Below are 14,144 nucleotides of genomic sequence, written 5' to 3' on the forward strand. Positions count from 1 at the left end.
CTGAGGGCCCAGGTGAGCATGGGGTAAGCACACTTTGCACGTTCTTTCCAAACAGGAGAGCAAAAGAGGCTACATTTTTTTTGTTTAGAGTTTCTCTACCAGGCCCGGCTTCCTGAGGGGCCCTGACTTAGAGGCCACCAATAGAACCCAAAGCCTCACAATGAACCTGGCAATGCCGCTTCTGATGATTCATCCTACAGAATTAAAAAGAGCAAGAATTAGCTACGGGGGTGTCCAACACAGCATGATTTATAGCTGCACCAAACTGTCACTAACCCGAATGTCCAACAGTAGGGGATTGGTTAAACAAATTACACATTATCCAAATGATGAAATATTATGCAGCTATGAAAAAATATATTTTAGAATATTTGTGATATGGAAAGATGTTTATGTTCTAATAATATTATTTGGAGAAACTGGCTGCAAAATGCCATGATTTTGAGGGGGATAAAATATATATATTCATACATGTATTTGAAATATATAAATATAAATGCCAAACTGTTAATTATTATTCCTGGCTGGAGAAACGGATTGATTTTTGTGGTTGTTTTTCTGTACTTTGATTTAAATGATTAGAGAAAGGCAAGCACACAGGTGGTTTGCTTTGGGGATTCAATAGAAAAGGCCAGCAAGAAGCCATAGAGGAGAGAAATAGCAGACATGGGCTCTGAGATCAGGGGGACCCAGGTTCAAATTCCAGCTTTGCTGCTGAATAACTGCAAACCTTGATGAGTGATGTAACTTTCCTTGGCCTGGGTTTTCTCAGGCGAAGATGGGACTGACGCCACTACTTAGCTCCCATGGTTGCTGTGAGCATTCAGCAAGGGGATCAAGGTAATCAAGGTGAGCATTTCACACGGTGCAGAGAAGCACTCAACAAACGCTCGCTATTACATGGGAGAGTCAACGTACACTTGCTATGTACAGTCCATCCCTGAGTTTGCTACCTTAAGAGTTCACTGTCTCCTCTCAGTAGCCTGTGGGTGGGGCGCTGTGCTGGGGTGACAGTGAAGGAACAGAGGGAGGAGGACTCAGTGCAGACACTGACTGCACACCTGCCGTCTGTAGCTGATGGTCAGTGAGGCCCCGAGTCACATGAGCAGTTCATGGCTGAGCTGGGTCAGGACCCCATCTCCCAGCCCCGCTTCTGCCCTTTGCTGGGGTCTCCTTCCTAGAGGAGTTTTTGAGGAATACTCACCTGAGCCACCATGTCGCACCTGGGCCCTGGTTCTTCCCCTGGAGACAGAGAAAGCCTGGCGTGTCTGGGGAGTCCTCCCCACGTGGAGCCTCTGGCCCCGGGAGTCTGTGGCTGGGATCACAGCCTCTCATGCCTCCCTGCACCGGCCACAGGGTCAGGCCGGGGGTGCCCCAAGCACCCGCAGAGGCCCTCATTGCAGATTTTCATGAGCACGGCCTGTTCTTGGGGTGGGAACAGGAACTGTCTGTTCCTACACCCCAGGTGAGGGTTGGGAGTGACATCCTGGAAGCCCACCTGACCAGTCCCAGGGCTTCTGGGAAAAGAATCAAATGTCCATAAACTAGAGGCCTTTCATAGACGAAATTATTTCAGGTTTTTTGAAATTTCCCAGAAGTGGCACTCCACACATGAGAAGACATGCCCAGCTGGACTTCAGGGAGAAAGACAGTAAGTTGGCATGCGGGGCCGAGCCAGCCTAGGTGGCGCTGGGGCTGCCGTTTGCACATTACAGTCCAGAGAGAAGCCTCAAAGGAGAAAGACCACACATTCCGAACCCCAAGTGGGGATATCCGGGATCCTGATAAACATGGGCTCGGGGGTTGGCTGTAGCTGGGTCCATATCCCTGCCTGGCTATTTGGTAGCTGTGTGATCTTGGCTGTGTTTCTTAATCTCACAAGGCCTCAGTTTGCTTATCTGTTAAATGGAGCTGCAAATAGAACCTGTCTCATGTGGATTTTGCTGGAAAAAGGGGTGTGACATATGTCAAGTGTAGAGCCCAAGATCTGGCAAACTGCTGCTGCTGAGGATGATGAGGATGAATGACTGGGTACCAGAGGACAGGGACTGGCGGGGAGGTGGCTGTGGGCAGGAGGCCCATTTGCTCTGGCTTTGGGAAAACCTTGCCACTTGGGGGCGCTGCCTGGGAAGGAGGGAAGGCTGCCGCCCTTCTGGAGTGTGTGCCCAGCAGTCAGCTGTATGCATCGCTGGGTCCAGAAGCCCAAGCTGGCTCAAGGACTGCAGAAAGGGTGAATGCGCACAGGCCCCCACGCAGGACGTGGCCTTGACTTTCAGGGGGTAGAGGATGGTGGGAGGAAACAGGCAGGGAAGGGTGAACACCAGAGACGAAGGAGGCAGGTGGGATCCGATTTGGCTGCTCCGGCATCACAGGACAGTGCAGGGAGCAGAAAGCTGGGGCTCTGGGTCTCCATCCTGACTCTACTCCGTAGGCACCCTAACACCTCAGAGAGCAACCAATTGTTCTGGGCCTGTTTCCTCATCTGTAAAATGGGGGGACCCATCTCCCCTCAAGTGTTGCTTTGAGGACTAAGCGCCAGGCTCGTAGCACATGCTCAGTAAATGTGAGCTCTCATGAGGGCCTCAGGGGCCCCAGGGTCGGGGAGAGGCTGGTGGCCCGACAACTCGTGGCCCTTACCTGCCTTCCCCCATCCCCTGTGAGAGGGGCTTGGCTTCTTGGGCTCCTCTCCTTTCCACACACAAAGCACAAACAGCTTCCGACTTCCAGGGTTTCTGGGAGCCTGATGGTGGACACAGGCTGGGACGGGGCATCAAGGGATCTGGGACTATTGGGATCTAGCTGAAACTCTCGGTGCCACAGTTTCCTTTTCTGTGAAATGGGGATGAGACACGGCAGTTCTCCCTACTGTCCATGAATAGCTCTCCATGGACGTCCATGAGCTGTTATCTGGGCTTCCTGTCCCACTGTCTCTCAGAGTATTTTGGAGGCTGCCATGAAGCTAGCTTCTCTGGCCCGAGTGTGGGCTTCTGGGAAGTCTGGCCCAGCTGTCTGCCAGGCTCAAGCTGACCTTGATGCTCCCTCTGCGGCTTTTTGGCTTCTGGTTGAGCTTGAGGCTGGAGAAACCTAGACCAATACCGCCCTCTGGTGGCCGTCTCTTTAAAAGCAGGCAGCAGAGCATAGAGCCTGAGCGGCATTTCATGCCGTGGCCAAGGGTTTCCAAGCCCCTTTAACAAAAGGACAGGTTCCCTGGACCAACAGCAGCTTTAAGGAGGAAATGCACCCCAAGAGAAAAACATCTTAGCTCCACTGCGATGTAAATAGTGGGAACTGGGTTGGCAATGGGGCAATATGTCTTAGAAGGCAGCCAAGGGGTGGCCGGAGGGGCCCGGATTCTAATGCAGCGCCTCCGGTTCTGTTTTCTGAGGGCCTTGACATTGAATCTCAGAGCCTCTGTCTGAAAAATGAGGATTATCGGGGTTCCCTCCCTCAGAGGCCTGTGGCAAGGACTGAATGGGACAAGGTAGGTCATGCCTCTGAAGTGACGCTCGGTGATAATTCGTTCCTTCACCGGTTCAGCAAGGACCCACCCAGGTCTCCACTGTAGCACTCTGGGCTGGGGTGTGGTCGCCGTCATGTCACAGTGTTGAGGTCACACCCCTCGGGATTTGCCAACCTTGTGTGGTGCCTGTAGTTTGATTGACTTATAATTTTTTAGTTGGCTCTCATGCTCTTATTTTTACTTAATGAATTTATTTAGAAAATAAATTTCGTATCTATCTGGAAACAGATCATCAGTGTCACTTGCCATAAATAAAATAAAAAGAATGAGCATTTATTTAGAGCCCACCCTGTGCTGGGCACAGCCTGAACTCCACCCCTGTGTATCTCAGTCAGTCCCCATCCCAGATGTACTATAATTATCCCCACTTGCCAGGTGGGTAAACTGAGGCAGTGCAGGCCTGAGTTTGCTCACTCTGCTACACTGTGAGATCAGCAAGTGTCAGAGCGCTGATGAAACACACTGGCCAAGGACCTTCTCCTGGGAGAAGCGAGGGATCTGAAGAGGATTGAAAAGGGAGGGATTTCTCTCATCATGAGAGTAGTAGGCAGAATCACGACCCCACCTCCAAGGTGTCGATGTCCAAGCCCCTGGAAGCTGTGAATTTGTCGTCTTCCAAGATAAGAGGCACTTGGCAGAAGTGATTAGGTTGAAGACCAGATGGAGCGATTATCCTGCTTTATCCAGCTGGGTCCAGAGTAATCAGAATCGTCCTTACAAGAGAGAGACAGAGGGAGAGCGAATAACGGAAGAGGCGTGACTGCAGAAGCAGGGTTGGAGCCATGCAGGCGCGAGCCGAGGCGTGCTGAAGGCCTTCAGCCTTTAGAAGTTGGAAGAGGCAAGGAAATAGCTTGTCCCCTGGAATCTTCTGAAGGAACCAGCCCTGCTGACACGAGTAAGACTTTGATTTTCACCCGTGAGACTTATTTCAGAGTTCTGACCTCAAGAACAGGAAGAGAATACGTTTATTTTGTTTCAAGTCACTAACTTCGTGATCATTTGTTATAGCGACAATAGCAAACGAATACAATTGGATTCCATGTTGTGTGAAGCTGTGACCCGGTCCACCCACCATACCACCGGCAGCCTTTGTCCTGCACCTAGGGAAACACCGTCTGTGGGACAAGGCGTTCCCCTCTCTCCCCCTTCCCCTCCTTTCCCCTCCCCTCCTCCATCTCTGGGGGGAGAACACTGGTTGGCTGGGGGCAGTGGCTCTAGGCTGGGCTTGGGTACTTATTCCTTATATTTCTCTGGGACTTTGGTGGGCCATGATGGCCCCTCTGAGCCTCAGTTTCCTCATCTAGCAAATAGGAGGCAAAGCTGTGTGGTTTTGAAGGACCCGCCGAGCAGGTTCCACCTATGGAGCTTATTAAAACCTGCTCTCCTTGGTCCAGGCCCCAGAGAGTCTGACTTGTGAGGCCCACGTGGGGCCTGCACACAGATGTTCTTAATGAGCTCCCTAGGCGCTCCACTGCACACTTAGCTTAGACAGCAAGTGATCTGGGGATCTAGGCTGTGTCTCCAAAGTTATCTCGTGGAAACCTGCCACTCAACTGCCTGCTCCTTGGAGCCCGAAGCATAAAGTCCCTGTTCTACCACTTCCAAGCTGTGTGACCTGGGACAAGTGCCTGTGTGTCTCTGGGCCTGTTTCCTCACTGTAAACTGGGACTAATAATAGTCTATATTTCAGAGGGTGGTCGTGAAGTTTCAAATGTTATTAAGTGTAAATTGCGAAGAACAGTGCCCGGCACATAGTAGGTTTCATGCATGTTGCTTCTCAAAGTACCAGCTCCTCAGCATGGCATTCAAGACCCAGGACACAGCTGGACACAGCCAACCTCTCCTGTCCCATTCCTGTCCACTCTCTATGCCCCTTCTCGGGTTGTGGCCATGTGAGCTTCTCATGCTTGCTCAGGTCCCAGCCTGTCCACTTCCTCTGGAATGCCTCCTCCCTCTTCTCCACCTGGAGAACTTTGTCTTACCTTTCAATGCCAGCTCAATGCCACCTCCCCCAGGCAGCCTTCCTCCTGGTTTCCACCAGTGCTTCCTCCTCCTGCTGTGTCCCTCCACACCTGGAACCCACCACGGGTCACGCTTTGCTATGATGACCAGTTTATTGCCTGACTGGGACCTTTGAGGGCGGGGATGGTGTTTCCTTGACGGCTTTGGACCCTTAGCTCTTAGTGCATTTGTGAGGGAGAGAGAACAGGCTGTGGGAGGAGCTCTTTCCTTTGGTTTGTCTTGTGGAAACTGGGGCTGCAGTGGTGACTATCCCGTGGGTCCCCGTAAGTCAGAAATGAGCTCATGCCTCTGCCTGGCCCGGTGATCGCCCACTCTCGTCTCTGTGCACCTCCTCATGGTCAAGTGTGTGTACTCAGAGCCCAGCTGGGTGGGTTTTCATGTGACCTTCCTTGAACGCGGTTCCTAAGATCCAGGGAAACCACACCTATTCACCTGCCAATGTGGACACTTCGCCTTGAAAGCCAGGCAGCCACTGTTCACAGGAACCTCATGTGTTACCGTGGGTTCATTGGTTTAAACCTTTGCTAATTAACATTAGATTTTTTATAACATTTAACACTAACTACATTATTTTAAATTTAAAAAATAACTCTTTTTAACATCAGTGTGACTCTTTGGGGTCTGTGACAGGGACAGATTTTTCACAAAATCTACTTCCCTTCCCTGCCAATTTCCTAAATAGTCATAAAGAACTGGATCCAACTCCCTTAAGAATTTCCTCATCGGAGTCATTAAGAGTTGAGTCTAAGGAAAATGATACGGTTAATTGTGCTTATTAGTATAAGAGTTTGGGTTATTAGCTCTTCTGATTATAAGGGTTATTTATTATAAACCTCTCGATAGATCACATTAATATTTTATAACTCACTGTTGAAGCCATCCAGCACGGGACCCACCCTGAGTGTTTGCTAAGAATCAGCTCTTGCTTGTCTATACCTGTCCTGTTCTTGGGTTATAGCTTTCCTTTGGGAAAGGGAGAGCGAGAGTTATTCTGGACCCACGTCCAGAACTTGGCACTGGCCAATAAGCTCTGTTCACAAGATTGTTTTAATTCCTACCATTAGTAAACATTGTCTCTTTAAGCCAAGTCAAGCAATTGAGCCAATGGCTGTCTGGAGCCCCTCTCTAATGGGTGGGTCTTGGGCGAGAATCAATCAATGATCATTGAGCCCTCACTTCCTCTTAAAGAAAGAGGCTAGTGAGCAACCCCTTGGCTGCTGTTGTGTCTCTAGCATCTGCTGCAGCACCGGACGATCGTACCTGCTCACTCACTTCTGTGGCTGTTGGAGTGATTGCCCTGGGGGCATGGACCTGTGGGGCAGCAGTGGGAGGGCCAGGGGCACCGTGGCAGTCCACGGCGAGTCCTCTGAGCTGGATATGTTCTTCCAGTTTGCTCAGTGCTGAGACACAGCAGGTCTCTTTGAGGGTCCCTGGGAGACGCCTTGGCCAGGCCCCAGAGCAGACAGGTCTGGTGCAGCGGTCTGGGTGTCACTGATAATATAGCTGCCACCAGCCAGACGCACGCTGAGGGAGGATCCCCACCCCGAGCTTGCTCCTTCTGAGAACAGGGAGGGCAGGTGAGTGGTGCCGCTTCCAGTGCTGTCCGCTGTCACCGCTAAAGGGCTCGCCTCTTCTGAAAGAGACTCTTGTCAAGAGTGCTCAACTTAATGAGCCTGCAGGGCTGACTCGGGGAGAACTGGGAAACACCACTGCCCCATGACCTTATCCTCCAGCTGGCCTAATGGCTATCTGGCATTGTCCCTTGTCACAGACGAGGAAACTGAGGCTTAGAGAGGTAAAGTGCTTTTTCCAAGGCCACACTCTGATTACATCTCTCGAGGAACTATGGATTCTTCTGGAATGACATTCTCTCATTGATAACCTCAGGGATTTCTGGGGGGCTTCCCAAGTGAAAGGCAGAGAGAAAGGGTGCCGTCTGAGCCTGCGTCAATTTGGGGGCCGTGTCCTTCTGCAGACCAGTTCTTCAGATCAGAATTCTCCCTCAATTGGCAAAAAACAAACCAGAAACAACCAAGCAACAAAAATTGTGGTGGGGACAGTCCACCTGGCCTCCTAGGCCCAGCAAATGTTCGGAACACGGGATTCAAATGGAAGAATATGAGTGAGGAGCCTGAGCGGGGTGAGGTCTTGTCTGGCTGGGTGATCCCATGGCTTCCAGTGGGAATAGGTTAAACCTGCCCCACCAGGCTGCCTCGGCCACCACCTGGGGCCAGTGAGGCATTTTGATGGAAAGCTGACCACTACCCCTACCCACACCCCACACCGCCAGGCTGGCCGGCCACACTCCCCGAGTTCGGGCTGATCCTGATGTAAGGAAAATGCTGTATGATGTGGTGTGAGATCTGTGTGGAAGCAGAGGATTAGTTAGTTCTCACTTTGACTGTGAGAAACAGATCCAATGTTCTCCACAGAGCCTGTCCAAGGCTGCGGGAGTGGACGGGCAGGCCCGTCTGCGAGCAGCCAGCCGCCTCTACAGCTTGTCATGAGGCTGCGGCCCACACGGCGACACAGCTCCTTGAGTTGCTCCCCAGCCTTCCTGCCTCACTTCTCCCTTCCTTCACTCTGCTGCCTGGACCTGCCCTCCCAAATAAAGTGCCAGCTTTTAATCCCTGGCTTGTGTTTTCTTGGCCAGCGCTTCTCAAATGTTAACGTGCATTCGAATCCCCAGGGGCTCTTGTTAACACATAGAGTCAATTCAGCAGTCGCGTGGAGCCCGAGCTCCTGCATTTCTAACGAGCGCCCAGGTGATGCTGAAAATGCTGGTCTGCAGACCACTCTGGAGTAGCGAGATTCTAGGGGACCCAGGTTATCATTAATTGGAACAGAGTAGATTTAGAAAACAAACTCTCGCGATGGGATTTCAGAGCTGCATTGGCCATGTGTCTGAGGGCAATAGGCCCTCACTGCTGGTAGCAGGTGGGGGGTAACAGCACACAGTGACGTCATAATTTCTTATGCTTCCACCTGTGAGACAAGGTGCAGGTGGAGCATGGCGCTGGGTGACCAAGTAGCTGGGGTGCTTAACTGGTTACACGATAATGAAATTGCAAAAACTGGAGTAGGGTGGCTACTTTGACCACACTGGAGATCTTCCAAAGAGAAAATGATGGGCTGGGGCAGCGGCAGCAATATTCTCAAAGTCAAAGGGCCTCTGTATTAGTTTCCTAATGCTGTAAGAAATTGTCACTGCTTAATGGCTTAAAGCAACGCAAATGTGTTATCTTAGTTTTGTGGATCAGAAGTCGACATGGGTCTCGCTTGGCTAAAGTCAGTGTTGGCAGAGCCACGCTCCTGTCTGGAGGCTCGAGGGGAGCATCTGCGTCTTTGCCTTTCCCAAATACTAGAGGTTTCCTGCATCCCGTGGCTCATGGCCCCTTCATCCATCTTCAAAGCCAGCCAGGAGCAGTGAGCTCAGCTCACAATGCATCCCATTCTGCTGCCTCCCTTTTCCACTTTTAAAGACCCTTGTGGTTGCACTGGGGCGCCCTGGATAATCCAGGATGCTCTTCCTTATTTTAAGGTCAGCTGATGGGCAACCTTAATTGCATCTGCTACCTTCCTTCCCTTTGCCACGTGACCTGACATGTTCAGTTTCTGGGGTTAGGATGTGGACATCTCTGAAGGGTGGGAGGGCATTATTCTGCCTATCACAGCCCCTGTGGAAGTTCCAAGAGAGACGCTATCTCACGCAGTTGCAGAGCAGACTGTGCTGAAATTGGGTCAGGATCTGATTATAAGGGTAACAGAGTTTCAAAGACACTGATGCAAAGCTCAACAAGTCTGCAGTAGTCGGGGCCCTGGGAGGAAAAGAACAGATCCTAACTGATGTAGAACCATTTGGTGTCTGAGCCTGAGAACCTCGAAGCTTGAAAACCTCCTGCCCGGCAGAAGCAGCCCCTTCTCTTTCTTCAGAAGAGAGCAGCCTCCTCTGTCTCAGAGATTCCGCTGCAGCACATGCCTGGCTAGTTGACGCTTATTCCCCTGAGAACTGACCCGCCACCACCTCTCACTGCCTCTGCCCGGTCACCGGGGAGGGGTCCCAGCACAGCCAGAGAGAGACACTGCGTGTCCTGCTTTGGGAAGCTACAGCTTACACAGCAAGGACTGGGCACCTGGCTGGTAGGTACCAGGAACACACATGGGAGTGGAACTGAGGGTGCTGAGGCTTAAGCGGTTGTAGAAAACCAGGCTGGATAGGGGAGAATTCACTGGCATTGGGCTGTCATTCCTTACTCAGGATTCAGTGTTGTGGCAAAGATATCTGGAGCTGGTTTTAATAATTTCCCGAGATGGTTCCTTGAAGCTTGAACTGATGGTGGCCTGCAGTGAATGGGAAGGAGATGTCTTGGTTTAGCTGAGACTATTGTTGAAGAAAGGGCCTGCCACATTTCACCAATGTGAACGTCACCAGTTTTTAGGGTTCCAGGGGTCAGGACACTCTGGGACAGCCCCTTTAATATACATGACATGCTGTTGCATCTCTCATTTCCTTCCACTAGAAAAGAGGCGTGGAAGTTGATGAGCCTTTTTGGATTTTAGACAAAGAAAACTTGGGAATACTGCTTCACATCAAGTGACTCTGGAGGATGCAATTTGAGTGGGGCCTAGAGAAGAAAGTTCTCTGTAACAGGGCCAGGCTGTGGGTCAAGCAGTTCTGTCTGTGGGGCCCTAGGGTCCAGCAGATCTGATGACGTAGGAGCTGTTTGCCGTGGACGTGGACGCCGAGTGGAGTCTCTAACGAGGCCCCACAGGATGATCACCGCACTGACCTGTAGGAATCTAAAGCAAAGCGATGTTCTCTTTGACCCTCTGCTTGAAAAATAGCTCCCAGAGTGCTACCGACCTCCTAGCAGAGGCTGAGCATCTTACTGGGGGACACCAGGTGACAGTGCCACCTGAGATGCCCATCATGGGTGTCATGAGTGTCTCTGAGTCAGAAGGTGAATGGACATGGCAGAAATCCATCACATTATGGAAGTGGAACATCTGGGACCAGGCTCAAGCAAATCTGGAAGATATGAGGAAATCAGGTGAATCGGTGCCCCGAATCCCAGGGCACCTCCTTTCGCTTCACTGATCTCTCTCCTTCATCCCACACCTATGGACTCATGGAGGGGTTCCGTATGGCCAGCTTATGGAGGAGGAAGGACAAAAGCCTTGTTTACTGACGCGGGCCTACTATGTTGGCACTAGCTGGAGATGGGCTGAGGCTGCGTTACAGCCCCGCTCAGAGCTACAAGCAGTACACTGGGCTGTGCCCTTATAAAAGAGGGAAACATGAGCTGAGACAAACATCTACACTCCTGGGTAATAGGGAATGGCTTGGCTGGTTCAGAGGACCGAAAAGAATAATCCTGGAAGATAGATTACTGGGGTCTACGGAAGGGGTACATGCACGGTCCAGCAGGAGTAGAGTCACAGCCTGCCAATCCACGTTTTAATGCCCACCAGAAAGACCACAGATCAGTCTCGCGGGAATCAGGTGACGTGGATGACCAGTCCTCTCGCTCAGCCTTGCTGCTCAGCCTTGCTCCTCAGCCGTCCCTTGCTTGCTCAGCGGGCCCGCGACACCCGCACAGTGAAGGCTCTGCATGGGTCCAACAGCATGGGATCCCTCCCATACAGGACAGCATAGTTATTACTACTACTCAGGGACCAACCCACCAGCCGCAGAGAAGGACGCTGAGTCTGTGTCATGGCACCATTCCTCAGGCCAGCACAGGAACACCCCGCCTTCCATCACCTCCTATCACGTCCCCTCTTTCTCACTCCCCAGGACTGCTCAGACCCCAAAAGCACCGGCATTCAGTCATTGCCTGAAGATCTGTCTCCTGGGGACCCAGAGCTATGATGGGAAGGCAGGGGCACCCGGGGTTCAGAGCAGCAGCAGACAGATGTGTCACAGGTTAGGATGTCTGAGGGCAGAGCCCAGCCCGGCTTTAGACGCTAGGAAGGACATTTGTTTCTCTCATTTCTCCTACTTGCTAACATAAGTCTGGAAGAAAGAAAGAAAGCTTCCATTCCATGCTCAGAGACGAGGCTGAAAATGCCCCTCCCTTAAGCAAAGGGAACTTGGTGCCCTAGATCACACTAGAGTGTGAATGGCAGATACCAGCTCTCTCTCAAAGGCAGAGGAAAGGAAACCAGAAAGCAGAGGGCGGGGGGCTCTGGGTGCTTTAAGACAGGGTGAGGGAGTGCCACTGAGGGGATTACCTAGAAGGAGACCCAGGCTGAGAGTAGGGCAGGCGGGATGCCAGACTGAGCCCTGCTGATCACAGCTGTGGGGCCTCGGGTGCATCACTTTGTAGAATGAGAGGGTTGGATGACGTGATCTCTAAGGGTCCCTGAAAATGCTACATCAGGATGGACAAGATAAATCAAGTAGGTCCTTCCTCCTTCCTCCCATACTGTCTCTTCGCCCACCCTGTCCCATCCTCCCTCCCAGGAGCTCTGAGGGCAGACACACCCTCCCTTGACGTTACTAGCCTGTTGAGGACAGATCCTGCTCACAATAAGGCACACCCATTGTCACAAGGAGAGCCGTGCTGGACACACAGCCCCGCCCTCATTTCTCCTGGGTGCCATCAGGGGCCCTGTGGGGGAGATTGTCAAAACGGGCATGGAATATACAGAGTCTGACACCAAACTGAGGTCAAACGCAGGAAGGCAACGTGGGGATTAAGGTCACGAGGCTGGAAGTGCACAGAGCTGGCTGTGCCCCTTACAGGTAGAGTGACAAGAGCACAGAGCAAGCTCCTCGAGCCTGGGTTTTCCCATCAGTGTGGGTGGGACGCTCGTCCCTGCCTCGTGGGTGTGTGAAGATTTAAGGGAAAGTGCGCAGTAAATGGCAGCTGTATTATCATTGGCGTTTGTTACCGTTATTACTGTTGCATTGTTACTGCCACGCAAGCACAGCCTCTGGAATTCTCCTGACAAAGTGTCAAGTGGGCCATCAACTGTTAGGTGACAGTCCTAACTGAAATGAGATTCGACTCTCAAACTCTGTTTAAATAAGGATCCACGAGTTTCACTTTTTGCTCTATTTCTATGGAAAGAGAAGGAGTGCCCAAGGCCCCTTCAGACTTAATAAAAACTCATAGATGCTGATAATTTTCAGGAAATGGGACCTCAGAGATACTATTACCAGGGCCACGCACTGTTGCATGAGATCAGAGTGATGGAAGTTTTAGAGGTTAAAGCTGACTTTCTCCAGATGTAGCAACAGACTCTGTATCCAGGTGTTTTGCAAGACTCCTTAGGGAGAAATGACACCTGCAGTTTCAAGGCCTAAGACAGTATCTGTTTTTCTGCAGTCATGGGAAAGGGGGAATCATTTTCTCGTCTTTGCTGACATTGTTCCCACTAGCAGTTGGAAGCGCGGACATGTCAAGTTTAAACATTGGGATTTCATTAGTTTGGACTGAGAAACAGCAGGTCTGAGCAGCTCAAACCTGTGACCTGGAGAGGAAAGGGCAGGACTGACAGACACGGCAGGGGACGCAGAGCTCCGGTGTCTCCATTATGAAGCCACGGAGATGCCAGCGGCCCATTCCTCAGCCTCTCAGGGGCACTCCTTGGTCCACGTGCACTCCCCTAGCCCCTTTGGAAAGGAACTTAGCCAGATCTCAAGCCTCTGGGTGCTGTCTCCTCACCTGAGGGGACCCAGGACGCAGACAAGACCCCAACCGCCACTGTCACAGGACCTTCTGGACTGTGGAGGAAATTGGAAGCTGGACCAGCAATTGGTGAGGGGACACGGAGGCCACAAGGAAGAGACTGGGGTTGACAAAGGCTACAGGGACTCAGGATGTCCTGTGTACGAAGGCGTCCAAGAGACAGCACAGGGCAGTGGTTACAAGCCAAGCTGTCCGCCCAGCCGCCCGGGTTGGAACCCCAGCCTGTCCACTTACCAGGTGTGTGACCTCAGGTCACTCCCACCTTGGGCCTCAGCTTCTTCATCTGGGCAATAATCGCACCCACCTCCTAGGGCTGCTATCAAGATTTAGGAAGCTAACTCCTGCCATGTCTATAACACTGTACTGGGGACAGTCAGAGCTCAATAAATCTGAGCTGTCATCATGCTCATCTCTCATGCCTCACTACCCCAGGGACTCGGCCCCGAAGAAGTGAGCTTCTCCCCAGGGGCCTCTAGATGGCTCGAGCTCTGAACCCCATGTTGCCCTGCACCTAAATGCACCCAGTATCCATTTCCTCCCCAGATGGAGTCCTCAGCCTCCCGCCAGGAGCCCTCCCCTGCACAGCCCCCTGCCGGCTGAGGAGGGGGGGCCCCCTCTGCTCCCATCCTCTCTGCTCTGCTGGAAGGAGCTCCTTGCCTCCCTTGGGCCTCATCTGAGGGGTCTGGGGAGTCCTCCAAGAGAAGCTACCTCTTCTGACCTGCTGATAAGATCCAATGGCTGGACCGTCAGTCACTGGGCCTCAGCCGTCTCTTCCTTACCCTTGAGCATTTGTTTGGGTGGGTTTGCCATCTCTTTCCAGAAGGAGAGAAATGTCCTATGACACTCCCCACTGTGCAGATCTCATGAGGAAGATTCTGGCATTTTTTGGAATCCCTGGGCCCCAG

This window comes from Equus przewalskii, chromosome 13, assembly GCF_037783145.1.
Source record: "Equus przewalskii isolate Varuska chromosome 13, EquPr2, whole genome shotgun sequence".
NCBI lineage: Eukaryota > Metazoa > Chordata > Mammalia > Perissodactyla > Equidae > Equus > Equus przewalskii.